The sequence below is a fragment of the Canis lupus genome, chromosome 37, assembly GCF_048164855.1.
Source record: "Canis lupus baileyi chromosome 37, mCanLup2.hap1, whole genome shotgun sequence".
NCBI classification, from domain to species: Eukaryota; Metazoa; Chordata; class Mammalia; order Carnivora; family Canidae; genus Canis; species Canis lupus.
The window spans coordinates 4964254-4983597 of NC_132874.1; the positions used below are offsets into that span (position 1 = coordinate 4964254).

General features: G+C 39.0%; 1 long non-coding RNA gene across 3 annotated transcripts in view; it reads left to right on the top strand.

Moving 5' to 3' along the window:
- Window positions 1-19276, top strand: part of LOC140626009 (uncharacterized) — a 157126-nt gene extending 137850 nt beyond the window's left edge. For 2 of the 3 annotated variants that reach the window (XR_012025247.1, XR_012025249.1), the window contains 5 exons: window positions 7421-7569; window positions 9580-9733; window positions 12658-12828; window positions 18339-18410; window positions 18629-19276. This is a non-coding gene — a long non-coding RNA (uncharacterized lncRNA). Of the gene's footprint in view, window positions 1-7420; window positions 7570-9579; window positions 9734-10648; window positions 11455-12657; window positions 12829-18338; window positions 18411-18628 lie in introns of those variants that run through there. The other variant, XR_012025250.1, reaches the window with a different exon arrangement.
- Window positions 19277-19344: the final 68 nt, after the last annotated feature.

Consider the following 19344-nt stretch of genomic DNA (forward strand, 5'->3'; position numbering starts at 1 on the left):
TGCTTGTTTGTTTTTTTTTACAGATTTTACTTATTTATTTGAGAGAGAGAGAAAGACTGAGAGAGAGAGAGAGAGAGAGAGAGAGAGAGAAAGAGAGCACAAGCAAGGAGAGGGGCAGAAAGAGAAGCAGATTCCCTGTTGAGCAGGGGGCCTGATGCGGCATTCGATCCCGGGACCCTGAGACCATGACCTGAGCTGAATGCAGATGCTTAACCAACTGGACCCCCCAAGGGCCCTCGTTTAGCCATTGAAATGTTGTCTCACTAGACATAAATCTGAGGTATTTGTTGATTCTGATGCATTTTTGGAGTAATTTTGTTTTTAAGGCTTAGTCTGAATGTTTTGGATACTTAGTTTGGTAGTTTAATAAGTGTTCAATAACTCTGTGTTGAGTTTAATGAACTTCATGATATTTCTTTAACGAATACAGAAATCAGACACGTTGCTTAGAAAATCTCACAGATTCACCCTTAGGAGATAAAGTTGTTATAGAGTGTCTTCACTGACTTTTTGAAGGTAAAGCCCTGCATATTGTGTGATGAATTTCATCCTTTCTGGATCATGGGGAATGAAACGTTATTATGATAAGATAGCACTTTTGTTTAAATTTTAAGATCAGTCTCCCTTTTTTTTTCAGAAACTCACAAAACCAAACCTGACTGGGAAGCACAATGAATCTTGTCCAAAGTAATTTTATATATACCATATATATAATATTTATTTATTATATATTTGTATATAATACATGTAGTATATATACTATATATAATTAACATAATATAAATTTATGTATCTATAAAATATTTTAATTTCAAATATAATTTTCCATGACTTCCCCTCCTTTTGAATGAAGTCACTATGATTTTTCTCAGCAGAAACCATCTCATAAAGGGTTCAGAGGTGGAAAACTCACCAATGTCTGGTTGTAGAATTTGTAAGAATCGCAAATATACTGTATATACTGTACATTTTGGCTTCTGTGTCCCATTGGCTGGTTCCATTGACTTAGAACAGAAATATAAAGTAACACACATTTCCTTTGAGGTTTGTGACTATAACATTGAAAAATATTGACCTCAATGTCAAAGAAAAATAATTTTTAAATTAAAAATTTATTTGTGCTAGTCTTTATATTATTACAAAATACTTTTATAAAATCTGTTTCTTAAAAGAAATCTATTTCTTAAGGCTAGATTGTACACTTCAAAATAACTTGCAATTAATTTTTTGGACCTTAGGACATACTTTGATTTTTCCATAAAAAAGTACTGTAGGAAATCAGGTTACTTATTATTATTATTATTATTAATATCAGCTTTCTATAAGGCCAGCATTTTGAAAGAAAATGGACACATATTATTCATTAGGCTACATTCTTTTCTTTTAAAAAGATTTTTATTAATTCATGAGAGACAGAGAGAGAGAGAGAGAGAGAGAAAGAGGCAGAGATACAGGCAGAGAGAGAAGCAGGCTCCATGCAAGGAGCCCGAGGTGGGACTCCATCCCGGGACTCCAGGATCGCTAAACTGATTAGCCACCCGGGCTGCCCAGGCTACATTATTTTCAACCTAAGTAAAATTGATAAAATTGTGGCCATATTTTCTTTATTAAAAAAAAAATAAGAGAAAAAGAAGACCTGGAATCTCTGATTCCATATGAAGGCCCAGTTGCTAGTTGATTTGTCTGTGTTGATAGGAAAGGAAAGACTGGCTTTTTATTTAAGTCCTATATTCCTCTGTTGCCTCACTAGTTTCTAGTGTTCAGTCTGTCATTATCCATTTATGTATCAACCAATCTCATTTTGCTCTAAGAAATTCACTAAATTGCCTATGTCATAACTTTGTTTGCATTTAACAGTTTAAACTATCTTGTCGCTAGTGTCTTTGTCATCCAAATAATCTCCCCCAATTCTAACTACAAATGGCTCCATGTTTTCAGGTTTAAAATTAAGTGAAATGATATGGTTTTTGCCCTCTAGAAGTTTATAATCTTAGAAAGATTTGGTTAAGGCAATTTTGCAGATCTCCATCTGTGATTTGTGTGTGTGTGTGATTGAGCCTGTGATTGTTTCCTGAGCCCCCTTCTAAATTTCTATCACCAGATATATTATCTTTGATTGAAAGAGCAGAAGGTTGCCATGGGGTGTGGTGTGTGTGTGTGTGTGTGTGTTTCCATGTGCACACATAAAGGCATGCATCTGTATCTTAATTAGGAGGCAACATTTTAGTAGGCCATAGACCTGGCATAATTGATTGACTTAAGCCAGAAAGACAAAAGAAGCATTTTCACAATTTCTCAGCTCAAGTATAACTCTAAGCTCAGTGCTTTGCCCAGCACAGTGCTCCTGACCAGGGAGAAGTAGAGAACTCAGAAAGACACCTTTCCCTGATATCACCCTTTTGCTTCTGGGCCAGCCTGATACCAAGTTAACCCAGTTGCTTCTGTGGAGAAGGCAGCCACCCATCTCCTTCCACAGCGTGGAGTCGTAGCTCATAAGGCACTGGTGATTTCTGTGAGCCCAATTCAAGGAGAGAAGCAGAGGTTGTCTTTTAGTTTTGTTGACTGTATCCTTTGCTGTGCAAAAGCTTCTTATCTTGATGAAGTCCCAATAGTTCATTTTTGCTTTTGTTTCTTTTGTCTTCGTGGATGTCTCTTGCAAGAAGTTACTGTGGCCAAGTACAAAAAGGGTGTTGCCTGTGTTCTCCTCTAGGATTTTGATGGAATCTTGTCTCACTTTAGATCTTTCATCCATTTTGAGTTTATCTTTGTGTATGGTAAAACTGTGTGGAGGTTCCTCAAAGAGTTAAAAATAGACCTGCCCTACGACCCAGCAATTACACTGTTGGGAATTTACCCCAAAGATGCAGATGCAATGAAACACAGGGACACCTGCACCCCGATGTTTCTAGCAGCAATGTCCACAATAGCCAAACTGTGGAAGGAGCCTCGGTGTCCATCGAAAGATGAATGGATAAAGAAGATGTGGTCTATGTATACAATGGAATATTCCTCAGCCATTAGAAACGACAAATACCCACCATTTGCTTTGACGTGGATGGAACTGGAGGGTATTATGCTGAGTGAAATAAGTCAATCGGAGAAGGACAAACATTATATGGTCTCATTCATTTGGGGAATATAAAAAATAGTGAAAGGAAATAGAAGGGAAGGGAGAAGAAATGGGTAGGAAATATCAGAAAGGGAGACAGAACATAAAGACTCCTAACTCTGGGAAACCAACTAGGGGTAGTGGAAGGGGAGGTGGGCTGGGGGTGGGGGTGAATGGGTGACGGGCACTGAGGGGGACACTTGATGGGATGAGCACTGGATGTTATTCTGTATGTTGGCAAATTGAACACCAATAAAAAATAAATTTATTATTAAAAAAAAAAAAAAGAAGAAGCAGCAGAGAGTGGTCTGAGGGGATGCAGGAGGGTTTCTGCTCCTTTATCTCCCTGTCTTCCTCAACATGGCCACTTCCAGACCGTGCACATTATTAATAGCTGTCATTTTTCTTTCTGAACAAATCACCTCTATGCAGTTTGCACTCGAGGGTACTGGTGAGTGTCCTGCCTATCTCCGTACATTAAATAACCTCATTGCAGCGCTGAGCCTGGCCGTGTCTCCCTCTTTCTCTGTGGCAGGTGTATTTATCATTTTCCTCACTCTGACATTCCTAGCTCCAGCTGCCAGACCAGGCCTGGCGCCTTTCTCTCTGTAGATTAGTTTGCATTCTACAGGATTAAAAAGGTTTAGGGAGCAACTGGGAGCTGGCAGGAAGAGCCTGGGTTGTTTAGAAATGTCAGAAAAGTGTCAAGACTGCCAGTTTTCTGGGGGCCAAGGTGGGGGTGGGAGAGGAACAGTAGTATTTTTCAATCAGATTCTAGCAGACAAAACACCACAAGAAAGAGTCAGCAAGGATCCCTAAGATGATCAGAAATGCGTGTATTCTGAGAGGGGTAGGAAGAGCAGAGGAGGCCGTGGGCAGTAGAAGGGACAAACAACTCTGCTTTTCCAGCAGGCAATTGAAAGTTGACAAATCGGACAGCCCAGTCCATCACACTCCGGTGTCACTCTGCTGCGTTAGTCAAAGGTGTGTAAAGCCGCCACCAGAGAGAAGACAAAGCAGGAGCTGGAGCGCTCTGAAAACACACACATGGCTGATGCACTCAGCAGCACCTCGCTTTCCCATTTCATTCTCTGCCTCTATTCGGATTTCTTTGGTTATTTGTGGAGGAGGGGACTTTTGTCTTTGATGCGTTTCCCTGGAGAAGGGAGCCACTTCCCAGAGCTCAGAAAGAAGCCTTGATCTCCCAAAGATTCTGCACAGGTGACAAAGGAAATGAATGAGTGAAATGTTTTAATGTCGCATCTACCCCATGCATAACCACAACTCCTGAGAAGGAAGGGGATTGGCATGTCTGAAAACCTAAAAGCAGAGTTTAGCATGAAAAATGAATCAGGGAGTGTCATTACTGCCCTGAACACACAGATAGATGGGCCACACCATCCTGTCAGTGTTTTGTGCTTGCACTGGAGGATGTGTTCTGAGCAGCCTTGGAAACTGTATGATCTGTGCACCAAGAAAAAAGACCGAGGTCTGGGAAACTTGGAAAAGAATTTCCTTGGGTTTGGCTGAATTGGAAGGGAAACACTCAAGTCACTTGGCAGACCTCCACAGAAGTGATTTCCACCATGATTTGTGCCAGCTTATGTAGCACTTTGGGACCTTCCTTGGGGTAGAGAAGGAAGAGGAGCAGATAACAGCAAAGATTTTGGCTTTTTCTTCAAGACATGATGTGTGGGAACAGCCTTAAATTAGGAATCAGAAGCGAGTGTGTTAGCCTTAGCCAGACTCTTGAACCTTTTTCTTCATTTGTAATATATAGTATGGTTATATAGTATAGCCCATATGATTTTTAAGTTTCCATCAAAATAAAATCCTATAATTCACTTATTAAACTCATACCCTTGGCCATAGGTGGATTAGGCTGGTGAACTCTGCATGTGTTCCGTGTAAAGTTGCCATTAAGGAAGAGGTAAAATCATCTCTGCTATGATTAGTTCTTAACTAGATATTGGGAATTTGGGGGCCAATGCTCAGGGCATCTGACATATAGAGCCAGTCAACAGGAAACAGGAAACTTCCTTTTGGCCAAAACATTGTTTGCAAGTGCAGCAAAATTAGTCAATCCCTTTTGTTAATGGATAGCGGATTCCTAAGGAAAGGCGGGTGTACCTCCCACATTCCAGAAAGATCTGGATCTTGTCCTCTCGAGATAAATCCCTACACTTAGTAAGTTCTTTACCCCCTTGCATGAAGCCTTATTCTACCAACGTCTCTCTATACCTCCTTCTCCTTGGGTTTCCTCCCCACCGGTCTGCGTGCATGCCCAAGTCTCTCTCCCTTGGCTGCACCTCAGTCCAGATAGCTGTAGTCAGATCTATCCATCGTATATTGTTCTTTGCAATGCTACATCAACATTTTAGGAGCAGGGCAGCAAAGGCCCTTGCTTTCATGCAATTTAGTCTCCAGTATGCTGTGAAAGTGAGGAGGAGAATTAATGGGGAGACTAATAAACACAAAACATGAACACCAATAAGATACCTTAACACTGTTGGTTCACAACCATCTTGGGAGCTTCCTGGGAGTGATCTGAAACTTGCCCCATTATGAGAAGGGGAGAGGGAGACCCAAGAAGGAGAAAGGCCCACTTCAGGTTGGCAGGTATCAATTTTAATAAGCAAAGGGAACTTCAATGGGCACCAGTGAGACCAATGGATCCCTGTACCTATTTGACAAATCTTAAAAGTTTATAGAGAGATCCTAACTGGGCTCAGTCATGTGTACCATGCAGGTGTTCACACCACCTCACCAACTCAAGGTTGGGTCCCTGGAGCAGCCTCTGGGAGCAGGAGAGGCAAGGGGAACCTACATCCCCAGGACAGGGAGGGTAAACAGTCTCCAAGGGCCCAGGCCCAGCTAATGAGTCAACTGGCCACATCTCTTTGAAAGAGACCACATCTCTTTGATGCTGTTCCCCAACAAACATAATGTAAGTACTTTAAAACAGTAAAGTAGGTGACATAATAGAGTGAATGAGAGGTGGGACATGGGACTACTTTTGATGATGAAGTAAAGGGAATCTTTCTGAGGAAATGATATTTGAATTGAAGATGGGAATTACTGGAAAGATCTGGTGTTGTAAAGATCCATAACAAAGCATTCAAAGCAAAGGGAGTAGAAAGTGCCAGACCCATAGACTGGCAGGATCTTGGCATTAAGAAGAGTAAAAGGAAGCCAGTGAGGTTATATAGGAGCGAATGGTAGGGAGTGTGATAGGAGAAACAGACATGAGCAGGGCTGGACCATGACAACTGAGGGCCTGGCAAGCTGTGGTTAGAATTTGGAGGCTGATTTTTAGACACTTTTAAGCAGGAGGTGACACAATTTACCCTATATTTAAAAAAAAAAAATCATCCTTGCTGTTGCGTGGTGAACTGATGGTAGAGAAGCAAGAATAGAAGCAAGAAGGCCAGTAAGTAGATGACTTCAGTTTCAGGTGAGACGTGATGGTGGCCTGGACCTGGTCCATATGGTGGCTTGGAGATGAGAAAAGCAGACATATCCAAGACACAATTTTGAGATTAAATCAATAGATTTGGAGATAGATTGAAGTTGTCAAGCAAAGGAGTTGAGAGTGCTAATGATGGCTTCCAGATGTCTGGCTTGAGTAGTTGAGCATGAAGACATGACAGTGACAGAAATGGGCACGGCTGGGAGAGTGTCAAAGTCTGAGTGTCAAGGAAGGTTTTGTCCTTGGCCATCTTTTTTTCCATTGTATCCATTTTAAATGTATATTATGAGTCCTCCTGGGGACAGTGGAAAACACCTCACCTTCTCTGTCACTTGAGCTGTGGTGCTTCTAGTTAGACCAATACTATTGACTTCTCTACCCCTCCAGGTCTCAGACCTGCTCTGAGAGGAAAACTGAATTACTTCACTAACACATTTATGAGCAAGAAGGGGAGTGCTCCACTCTGCCTTTTCCACTGTCTTTTCTCCCTGAGATTTGCCTTCACTTGGACTTACAGCCTGGAATTTCTGAGGCCACTCACTTCTTTTGTCACATTCGTTCAATGTTCATGATGTTCACATTCATTCTATGGATGAGCCATGTCAGTTCTGTTTCAGCTCTTGTATCTCCTTTTCCCTGTCATTCCCCAGGTACAAATCCTCATTGAAACTTTGATTACCAACCTGCAGCCTCTCCCTATGTTTGCAATGTTAAATGAACATTTTGTATCAATAATTTTTAATAGTTTGGGCTGAAAAAAGGTGTCAGATTCCCTTAGACTACTTGTGATTTAGTCCCAATTAATTCTTTTTTAAGAAAGATTTTATTTTTTTATTTGACAGAACACGAGTGGGGCGAGGGGTGAGGAACAGAGAGAGACAAGCAGACCGTGCTGAGTGCAAAGCCAAACATGGGGCTCAATTCCATGACCCTGAGATCATGATATGAGCCAAAATCAAGGGTTGGATGCACAATCGACTGAGCCACCCAGGTACCTCTGTTCCCAGTTAATTCTTGCCCAATTCATAGTAGTATGAAAAATGTCTCTGCTTCTCAATATCAATTTTTGCTACATTATCTCCATCCATGATTCATGCTATTCTCTTAGCCTAAAAGCTTCTGAATTTCTGCAAGTCCAATTCTTGCCATTCTCTAAGATCCGGCCTCAGTGACACCAGTGAAATGAAATACCTTCCTATTGACATCCCTAGATGGAGATAATTCCTCTCTTCAAGTATTGATTCAAATATTATTTACATCCCAATAAACATACTGGGAATTTCATAGAAAATTTTATGCTAGTGTGCAATTTCCACTAACTTGCAACGCTGCCTTTAAAATTGTTGTCACCATGATGCTTTGTAAGAGTCGTTCTCAAATATTAGTTGTCAGATTAAAACACAAAGGATAGTTTAAAGGAATTTTTGGTGATCTGAATCCTGATGCACATGACAGCGCACCAGCTATCTCAAGGATAGTGAGTCAACTAGTAAGGGAGAAGTAGAGAATAAGACAGAGGCCAATGTAGTCTGTTTCTTTCCTTCTCTAAAGCATTCAGCAAAGTCTCAAGGGACCCAAAAAAGCACATTTTTAAGTTCTTTCTGTGGAATGAGGTCTTAGATACTAGTTTTTCCCCTTCGGTCTGCTAATTACCTGCCAGTGAGAACTTGAATCACTACGTGAGTCTTACACAATGCTCTTTCATTGCACTCACTGTGCAGCAGATTTGCAAACTAGTATTTGGTAGCATCAGAGACTAAATTCATCAGACCATGGAAAATGAGTGCAGGTTTACAAGTTCACACACACATATATGCGTATGGACATGGGCAATTTGTGGTACCAAAAAATGTGCCATATTCTTCTAGTCTTTCAGTTTTGTCACATTTAATATATATGTTAATTTTTGTTCATTTTTTTTTCTGAAGACATTATTTATTTAAGAGAGAGAAAGTAGATGAGTAGAGGGGAGTGGCAGAGGGAGAGGGAGAAGCAGGCTCCCCGCTGAACAGAGATCCCAAAGCTGGGAGATCCCAGGATCCTGGGATCAAGATCTGAGCTGAAGGCAGATGCTCAACCAACTGAGCCTCCCTGGGAACCCCTAATCTTTGTTTCTTGATGAAATGTATAACAGAGGCAGCAGCTAAATGAATCAAATACCATCTATCTTGGGGGGCCTGGCTGGTTCGGTTGGTATAGAGTATGCAACGCTTGATCTTGTGGTCGTAATTTTGAGGCCACACAGTGGGTGTAGAGATTACTTTAAAAATGAAGTCTTTAAAAATACTATCTTACAGAATTTCTTTTTTTTTTCTAGAAGTTTGATGTGAGCTGGGTCCAACCCAAAACTATATACAATGAGAAAAACCATTTTCAGAAATATCTACATTACGCATTTCTTTTTTCATCTTTTTTTGGTCTGTGTTCAAAACTCTTTTAAATATAAAATTGGGAGGAATAGCATTTCCAGTGGAAAATAATTGGGGATTGGATGTTTTCTGTCTCCTATAAAATTAGGATTGAACTAGTAAGAATGGCAACTTTTTTGAGCCATAGGAATGACATGAGTAGCACCTCTGGCCATGTGAGTCAGTACTCAGAAGTGCACCGTGACTGCCCACCTAGTACCTTTGCTCATCCTGGCCCAGCCTCCTGGAATGTCTTTCTCCTGGTCCCTGGTGTAATCCCAGTCTGCATTTTATACATCAGACCTAAATCCTACAGATCCAGAATTTGTATTTGCTTTCTAGGGCTGCTGTAACAATGTTCTACAAAATGAGTGGCTCAGATAACACAAATGTATCATCTCAGTGCTAGAGGGTGGAAGCCTAAGATCAAGATATCAGCAGGTTTGTTCCCTTCCGAGGGCTGTGAGGGAGATGGTGGTCCAGGCTTCTCTGCTTGCCTGAGAGATAGCTGTCTTCTCCCTATGTCCTCACACCTTTCTTTGTACTTTCTCAAATGAATGTCTTGTTGTCTGCCCTCTTGGGATTTTTTTCAGTGCTATTCCACGTGTTCTTTATCCTGGCAACTTCTACTACAGCTGAGACATACTTGATTTCCTCTACTTCTTCGTGCCCCAATCTAGAAGGCTGTCCTCCATGTAGAAGCCTTCAAAAGAGTTAAGTAACAGCTATCCACAATGAAACCATTAGGTAAGGGTCTTTGAAAGTGGAAATGGAATCCATTTGGCAATGTTATATTTCCTAGATTTTGAATAGGGCATCCTACCATGTGTGAGCCTGTCGTCAGTTGAGGGCTCATCAATATTACTTGCTTAAATTTATGTGTAGATTCAAAGGTAAACCTCGCAAGAATATATGAGTTTGTGGTAAGGATTGAGACTCAAGACTGGTTTCTTTTAATTCATACTCTTGTCTTTAATTCTGATTTACTTTCAGACCGAACATTGATTTACCTTTTTTTAGTGTTTTCTCACTTTGTTCTTCTTAAGCCCTTTGTTGGCTTTCTAAAAGTTATTGCCACTGAATTAGATTTTAATGGAGTTAATATATCAGTATGTTATTTAGGGTTTTAGTCTGTGATTAATCCTAGAAAAGCTGGGTGAGTGCCTTACCAGAGGGCTGTGTTTTCTCCAGGTTGTAACATTATTCATGTCAGATGCAAACGTACAAATACAGAGCGGCAGGAAAAATGAAATGAGGAAGCAGGGGAATCTGGGCTTTGGCTCCAGAGAGCAAGGGGTACAATTTTTTTCAGGGGGCTCAATTTTCAATCCAAGAGTCTCTGATGAAGCAGGTCAACTTGAATTCTGTGCGAAGGTTAAGATGTTATTTGTTTCTGATCTATGTTTAATGATAAATTAACTGATTTACTTTTATATTCAACTATACAATATACTGAATCGAAACAAAGGGCAGATCATTGGATAACATGACCCAAGACAACAGTTCTATCTGTGTTTCTCTGTGGCTGACAAAAGTTGCTTCATCTCTATGCCACTCTTGTAAATGATACCGGGAGCCAATTAAATCAGATCCCCCATGTTATGTGTATTATGAAACATGCATCAGCCTCACACCCCATCTCTGCATGTCTTCTTTCTCTAGGGAGCAACTCTTCATCCTATTGCTTTCCTAATTGACATGTGAGGAGAGCACCAGCAGAACATTTACCTGAATCCCCCTCTCAAGCACAGATGATTTTGAAAACCTGGGAAGAGCTCTAGAAACAATCCCATTTATATTTTTCTATTCAAAAGGTGGCCTGAGAAGCTGGAGATTATGCTAGTCTGGGCTATGGGGTCATCATGTCCTCCTACCTAGAGTTCTTCTCTCAAGAGCATGGTTAGCAATGAGCATCCTACCTTCTGAATGTCTTGGCCCTGTGTGGGAAGAGCAGTGCTCTTTTTATCTGAGATACCTGGAGCTACAGGTCACTTTTTAAACCAGCAGAAAGGCTCTGTAATGCTAGGTTACTTTGACATAGATAATGACTTAAAATTCTTCTGAGCTTAGATTTTACACTTAACAATTCTCCAAATTAGCTCCTGCTATCCCTATAGGTTTTTCCCCTTTGAGCTTTTAAAGTCAAAAATCTCTAAATATAGCCAGGGCACCAAAGTCCCTAGGTTTTGAGGTCACACCTTCCTGCAGGATGTGATGGAAGGGATATGTGTATATGTTAACAGGGGTGAGGTAGCTAGTGAAATAAAGAATTGATTATTTGTCCTATAATAGTAAAAGAAATGGTGCTGGATATCAGCCTCAAAGGCCACCACTAACACCTGATTTAATCTGTACCAGAACTGGACAAAATTGTGAAAAGGGAGAATTATGGAAGGTTATAGAAAGACAGTATTTCTTCCCTCTTGACTTTTTTTGTATACTTTTGTACTATGTAAAGGAAAAATAAATAAAAATCTTTGGCCAGAGTTTTGTGTATCATGTCCTCTGTTTTGTGGTTAGGTTTAGCTGAGAATCCTCTGAGTCTTCACCAATGTCAAATATCTGTCAGCAGCAGATATATTATGAGCTGCTTATGGAAATGAGTGGCAAATATTATTTTCTTTTCATGGAAGCTGAGGGCTCAAAAGGAAACCAAAATTCCACCAAAACTGTCTGCCTAGCGGTGTGCAAACATGGCCATCCTTACAGAAAGCTATGGATGTAGGAGAATCTGGACTGTTTTCAGGGGATATGGATATTCACCCTTTGAACAAATCATGCCTGCTGTTTAACAACCTTTACAGTTGGAATGTGCCTTCTCATAAAGAACTTGCTTTTAGACTTGACCAGAGTTCTTTCATTTTGCTGGAAGAAATAGACTATTTTGTATTGTTTGACCACATATATGAAAGCTTTTGTAGCAAGGAATTCATTACATGGTGAATGCACTGGTTTGGTGGGTATTTCTTCCCAGTTATGCCCTCTCCTTCCTGTAAACCTCCACAATCTCAAATAGAATTGTCTCCTAGATATTTTTTTCCCTCCCCTCTGGGTTACGGCACATCACACTAGATGGCAGTAATACCCCAGTTTGGGAATCCATTTATTGTCTCCCCTACCCCCACACACAACCTTTTCTTGTCCAGAATAATATGGAATAAAACATGCAAATAAAATCCGTTCATCTTGTACAAGATTCATTCAGAAAAGCTGATATACAATTAAAGCTGGTAAGGAAAAAAATATATGTTAAACAATATTGAAAGCTCAGGCATTATGGGGATTTTTGCTGGGGGTGGGGGAGGAGTGGTCTACTGGTTTGTTTCTTTGTTACTGTTTTTCAGATATAGTTTAATTACAAAAGGAAATTGGTTGGGCCAAAAATCTAAGCTTAAGTGAGAAGGTAAACGTGTATTTCTGAGAAAGAAAGGAAGTCAGCCATGCCAGTTGCTTCTGTTTTTTCAAATTCTATGCTTCTTCCAGCAGATTGGCTATGCTTTTATGCAACATTAATCTGGATTTTATAGACAGAGATGGTCAGATGCAAACTGAGAGCCTTATGTGTATTGCCCACTAATTGTGAATAGAATGATTGGAAGGAAAACCAAACCAATCTAAAAGCTCCTGTTATAATGAGGACCTCTTTTCATTGTGTTTGTGTAAATCTGCAGATTTGCTGAGGACTTAGAGGGAGACAAAACCAGTTTCTGTAAAATATTCTTGGTCAGCTAATCCAGAGCCTCAGAATGCCCTACTAAGTGGGAACCATCTGAGAAAAATATGCAAAAAATGACTCTACTCGGACTGGCACTAATTCATTTTGCATATAAAGCAGTGAAAAGGTAAAATATTTTTATCAAAACAAATTTGTCAAACATTTAACTTGGTGTTAGAGAAATGTTATTTTTCTTTTTTCTCTGACAGTTCACAGCCCTGGGCTTTATATTGGAATTCACAGGTACTATGCTCTCATTTTAAAGGAGAGCGTGTAATCACCTTTTAAAGGTTACTATACAGAAAACTGAAGCATCATAAGAAGCAGCGTGAATTCATGAGCAAATACGAAGAATGTTACTCAGCCTGCATGTGAAAATGCTTAATGCATTATTTATAGATATTGTTTTACCACAGAGATCAAGGTCATGCATTGGCCTCCCGGGCAATGGGTCAAGTCTTGAGAGGCCATCCTGATAATCCCAGCTGACAGTTTCTTGGATAGACTTGTTGTACTTTAAGTAGATGCATTTTCCAACTTGGAAGGAACAGTCAAAACTTTTTTTTTTCTTAATTAGCTAGCTACTCGTTTATCCAACTTGATCACAACTCATTAATTTTGATCAGAAACAGTGCACGGGGTTGTGAGGTGTTGCTATGTTCACATTCTCTCTCCCTAAATTTTATGAATCATTCTATTAAGAGAAATAGGCAATTAACCTTTCCTTCTACCAATTCTTTCTTGCCTCTATCCTTTGCCAATGATGTTTCCATATATTCCAGTGTCTAAAAGCAGACTCAATTATAATGTGACTTATAAGAAGATATTGGAATCCTGGGACATTTACTCTAGAATTTTTGATGGCAAGTTATTTCTAAATACTTTTTAAAATCAATATATATTAAATATTACAGAATTCCATGCTTTTGTTATCCATACTGGGCCCTTTTGTTGTATGTGGCTCCCTTGGGTTCTCTTGTGTAGTACAGAAGATGTAGAACTGCTTGTTCAAATAATCTTGGGACATGATATTGAGGTCCTGACCTCTCCTAGCATTAAGCAGGCAGTGGCATATGGTGGGGGGATTAGGGAGAGTGAGATGTCCCTGAAAGGCAACAAAGGGGTATATCATCTGCAGAGAATTAAAAATAATAGTAAACCTTACTAAAAATAGCACTGGTTTTTATTATTACTGTGCACCAGCAATTTTAAACAATATCAGTAGCAAAATAGCCTTCCACACCAAGCCTATCCTTCCTACTCTCTGTCTTCCTTTGAGGGCTGCTAAAAAGGGGAAGGTTCTTGATGCCATCATCTTAGGTCAAAGGGGCTATATTTTCTACTCAAGCTTAAGTGTAAAAAAATAAAAATAAAAATAAAAACACAAGAGTTCTCTCATCCTGCCCTTTAATCATTTTTCCCAGTTCTAATCTTGCTAGGTTTCACATAGTATTTTTGTGAGCATGGAGGATTTCATGGCAGTTAGCACTTTCTCTGAATACTGGAACATTTCTGAATCTATCTGGGCTTTCCTCAAAATATTGGAATCACATATATTCCTTTCTATCTTTCCTACCTCCAGGATCAGTAGATTAAAAAATCAGTCAAAATAACATATATTTTTTATGTTCACAGAACACTATAAGATCAAAATGTTCAGAAAGAAGCATCCCTATTTAATAAGTAATGGGATTCAGGATAATAAAAGGTGGCAAAAGAGCCTTCTGCAGGAGAACAACTAGCCAGAACTTGTCACTGAAGCTGATGTGAATCAGGCTAACCCAAAGCAAGCATCTCCAGGCATCTCTGTTTTCATTAAGCCCCTCTGCATCATAGGCCAGGTGTTTCCAGGCCAATTAAAAAAAAATCAATGATTGAATTTACAGTAAAACAAATATATGAATGGAAAGCAGGGTTCTTGTTGTTTGCGCATCAAGGAAGGTGTAGAAATAGGAAGCATAGATCTTGAAGTCAGTAAACTGAGGATTTAGTCCTGGCCTCACCACTTGTTAAATGTGTGACATTGAATACATTTCTCTTTAAGACTTGGTTCTCTTAGGGATCCCTGGGTGGTGCAGCGGTTTAGCGCCTGCCTTTGGCCCAGGGCGCGATCCTGGAGACCTGGGATCCAATCCCACGTCGGGCTCCCGGTGCATGGAGCCTGCTTCTCCCTCTGCGTATGTTTCTGCCTCCCTCTCTCTCTCTCTTTGTGACTATCATAAGTAAATTTTAAAAAATTAAAAAAAAAAAACTTGGTTCTTTCATCTGCTAAGTTGGTATAAAAATAGTGTAATAATAATGATAATAGTATATTGTGGGGTTACCATTAGGTTGAAATAATTTGATGTGGGTAAAATGCTTCCCTAGTTCTTGGCATTTAGAAAGATTTCTGCTTCATAACTATTTGATTCCATATAGAATTCCATGTGTACAGTGGGTGATAGAATAATAATTCTTTTTGGCCTAGTTGAGTTACCAATTAAGTTGGGAATGTGTTCATAAGGCTTTAAGCAAATGATCACTCAAGGTCCTCACCTTATCTTTCTATATTTACTCATTTCTTCACATACCAGTTCTAGTCATTCAGTTCAGGTCTGGTTATTTAGAATATATCCCATGTCCTGTCACCAGTGTGTAAATAATAAACAATATCATACTCCTAACACAAATGGTGGATTTTCATCAAAGAAAGGAAAAAGCAAGAGAGTATCAACTGAAGTAAGAGAAGTTTCCATGGGAGGGGAGCAGTTGGGGTCAATCTCACAGGTTCAAACAAAGGGGAGCAGAAAGTGGTTCCACTCAGGGGTGGAAGAAGAGCCTGAGCAAAGTAATGGGTGCAGAGAGAGAAAATGTGCACAGAAGGAAGAGGCAAAAAGCATCACGGGTGTAGGAAGTTGTGTTTTGAGTAGATCAGGTTGGGTACAGAGGCAAGGCTGATCATGCAGATCCTTTAATGCTGGATGGAATTCTATGGACTTACAGCAGAAGTCACGTGAGGTTTAAGATTCAGGGTTGGTGCTGTGATGTAGGTGGACACTGGGGCTAAGGTTGGAGCTATAAGTTCTAGTTAGGGTTTGAAACTGCAACTGTGGTTGGGGTAGGTTTGAGGCTACTCATGAATAAAAATGAAAATGTATATGTGCATGGATGCATATATTTCACAGTATTCAAACTCACTCAAGCTAATGAATGGGCTGTTTAAGAGCCTCTGCCTCTCTCTATATATGTATATATGTGTATTTACAAATGAATATATACATATGACTACAATGTCTGTACACATATGCATATAGCCAAAGCGGTCGTTAGTCTTTTTACAGGAAATGCTGTCTGATCTGTTTGCTAAGTAGAATAATAAAAATAATAATAAACATTTATTCAACCCAGGCACTGCCCTAAACAATACCTGTGTGTTATCTAACATAATTTAAATCTAATGGAAATGGAAGAGAGAGATTACAATCGGGGTGGGAAGGGGACTGGGGTCAAGGAAACCAGTTAGCAATCTGCTGCCAAAATCCAAAATGGAACCGATGAAGCTTTGGTATATGGTAAATGGAAGTGGGAATGGAAAGGAAGGAGGAAGCTATGAAAAATATTAGGAAGGGAGAGATGATCTTGCTTTGAAAGACAGAAGGCAGAAGAGCTCTTAGACACGGGACACTGGAAGATGTTTGAGAATTGAATAACTTTGGGAGGTTACAGGCATATGAGAGGCAATGGAGTGTTTGTAAACTGTAGTGTGCTTATGAATGCACAGCATTATTATTTTACCTATCCAAACAATTCTCTAGAAAAATACTTGAGTTCCTGCTGTACATTATCCTCTGCTCTGTGGGATGCTTTAATTAATATCCTTTCAGCCTGTCCTGACTTTGTCTTCTTCCTGTTTCCAAGCAGATGAGAGAAAACACAGTCATGGCCTGACTTGCTTCAATGACATCAGAACCCATGACCCTGTCTGTTCCAATCAGGACACGGTCACCCTAGCAACCAGCTACTCTTTTTTTTTTTTTTTCTTTCATTTTCTCTTTCAAGAAGTATAAGTTAGTTTACATAGATTAACTGAAAAAATTCTATTCGATTTATTTTGCATTTTATAGTTTGGCTTCTTGAAAGATATCCCAGTGTTTTTCTTTCTTAAATGGTTTAGACTCTTTTACATTTTTCTGAATATTTTAATACACAATTTAAACAAAATAGACTAGCTGGTAGAAAAAAGTGATGCCATCATGAAAGCAAAAATTTCACTCCATCATTTTTTTTCTGAGACTGACATTGTATTAGATGGTTTGCCCTCCTGAACTTTAACTCCAAACTGAGATAATGAAATTATGATTTATTTTTCTCAAATCTTCCATTCTGCTTTCTTGTCATTTCTCGATTGGAATTCTCAGATACAAACATCATGGTTGTTTTTACACTTCACAGGATAAGAATGACATTTATCTAAAGGAGATGGTGCATGTGTAGAATTAAGGAATGAGGTGGTAGGGATGACGCTTTTCCTAATGTGATAACTTCTGTGAAGGAAAGCTAATTGCCCAGGTGAGCCAATTTTGTGTCAGGCATCACCTGAAAGAATAGTCCCTTGGCACAAAAAAAAAAAAAAAAAAAAAAAAAGATATCACTGATCCCTTTGGCATTTTGAACTAAGTTTTCCTTAAATACTAGTTCAATTCATATTTTCAGCTCCCAGTAGAATAATTTTAGAAGAGACAATAAGGAGACATTCAAAACTACTATCTAACTATATGTTCACCAACCTCAACTCATATTAGAGCCGTTCCATACTACTGGAAGAATTAGGTTTTGTGCAGCAAAGGAGAATTTTAAACAATTTGAAATGGCTATACTTATACTAGGGGATGGTACAATCTAAGCATCCATGTAAAGAGCATTTTTATTATAATTTGTTAAGCGTTTATGGGAACTTAAATGTTCTAGAGATTTGGACGTTGTCAAAGTTTTAGAGATTAGTTTAGAGTTCCTGAAGTCTAAGGACAATAGGATGATCAGAGTGGACCTCATGAAGGGATGAGGAAGGTGACTGGAGCAGAGAATGGAAGGGAGTGAGGGGCAAGTCATGAGGACATTTTGGGGAAGAAAATTATAGCCAGAGGAAATGTCCAAAGAAAGGTCCCAAGAAGAAAAAGTGTCTAAATGTTTGGAGAAGACTAAGGAGGTTGGCATGGGCAGCATGATGCAACAGTAATAAGTATTGAGGTCAGAGAGGTATGAGGGCAAGGATGCAAGGGGGAAAGTGTATTGGTATAGGTCATTGTGAGAAATAATTGTAAAGATGTCAGCTTCTATTCTGAGGGAAAAATTTCTACTGAAAACCTCTGCACATAAGTTAACAACTTTTATCACATTTTTAGACTTGTTTACAGCAGGATTGGTACTTCCTTTTACAGAAAGGTGAATAATAAATATTTTAGGCATATGAGCCTTATGGTCTCTGTTGCAACCACTCAATTCTACTATCATAGTGCAAAAGTAACCAAAGGCCATATGTATAAAATGGGTGTGGTTGTGATCCACTGAAAATTCATTTACAGAAACATGCAGCCCACAGGACATAGTTTGCTGACCTTTATTCTAGAGATTCATCTGATTTATTTATATTTCTTCCAGGAAAATTCAGCTAAGGGAAAATGGAGAAGAAACTTAAAGTGACCATCTACTATGGGCCAGCATGTGTTCTAGGTATCATATCTACACATAGTCATTTATTTCCATCCCTATTATTTGTCAATTGTCCAGGACACCTTTATCTCTTAGGAAAATAACTTCAATAGATGCCTTTCTGATTCAATTTTGCTTGAACATCTTCTCAGTGCATTCTGCCAGAATAATCTTTTAAAATGTAATCATGCCAAATATTTAAGGAAAGAATAACACTAATTCTATATAATCTCTTCCAGAAGATGTCAGCTCCCAAGTCATGTTATAAAGTCAGCATTATTCTGATATCAAAACCAGACAGAAGAAATATAAGAAAACTTTTGAAGAATATCCTTCATGAACATAGACCCAAAAATTATCAACAAAATATTAGCAAATTGAATCTCACAACATATAAAAGGAATAACATACTAACATCAAGCAGAATTCATTCCAGGAATGCAAGAATGAATCAATATTCTAAAGATGTTTCAAAGTAATCTGCAAATGAAGGTTCAAAAAAAAGCAAAAGTACATAATGATATCAATTGATGCAGAGCAAGCATTTGACAGTACTTAACAACCACTCATGGTGTAATTTCTCAGTAAATTGGGAGTGGAGTGGAACATCCTCCACCTGTTAAAAAGCATGTACAAGAAAACATACCATTAACGTTGATGGAAGACTGAATGCTGTCATTCTCACAGAAAACAAGTTAATAATGTTCATTCTCACCATTCATATTCGTCATATGATTAGAATACTAGCCTATACAATAAAACAAGAAAATTAAATGCATACAGATAAGAAAGAAAGGGAACTTTTCTGTCATGAGTTGATGATGGCATTCATATTTCTACATTTGAGTACTGAACAAATATAAACTGATATTAAAAATAAAAACACTTAGGATAGTAACCCAAAGAGCTAAACACTTAGGTAAAAATCTAACAAAATATGTATACAATCTGTATA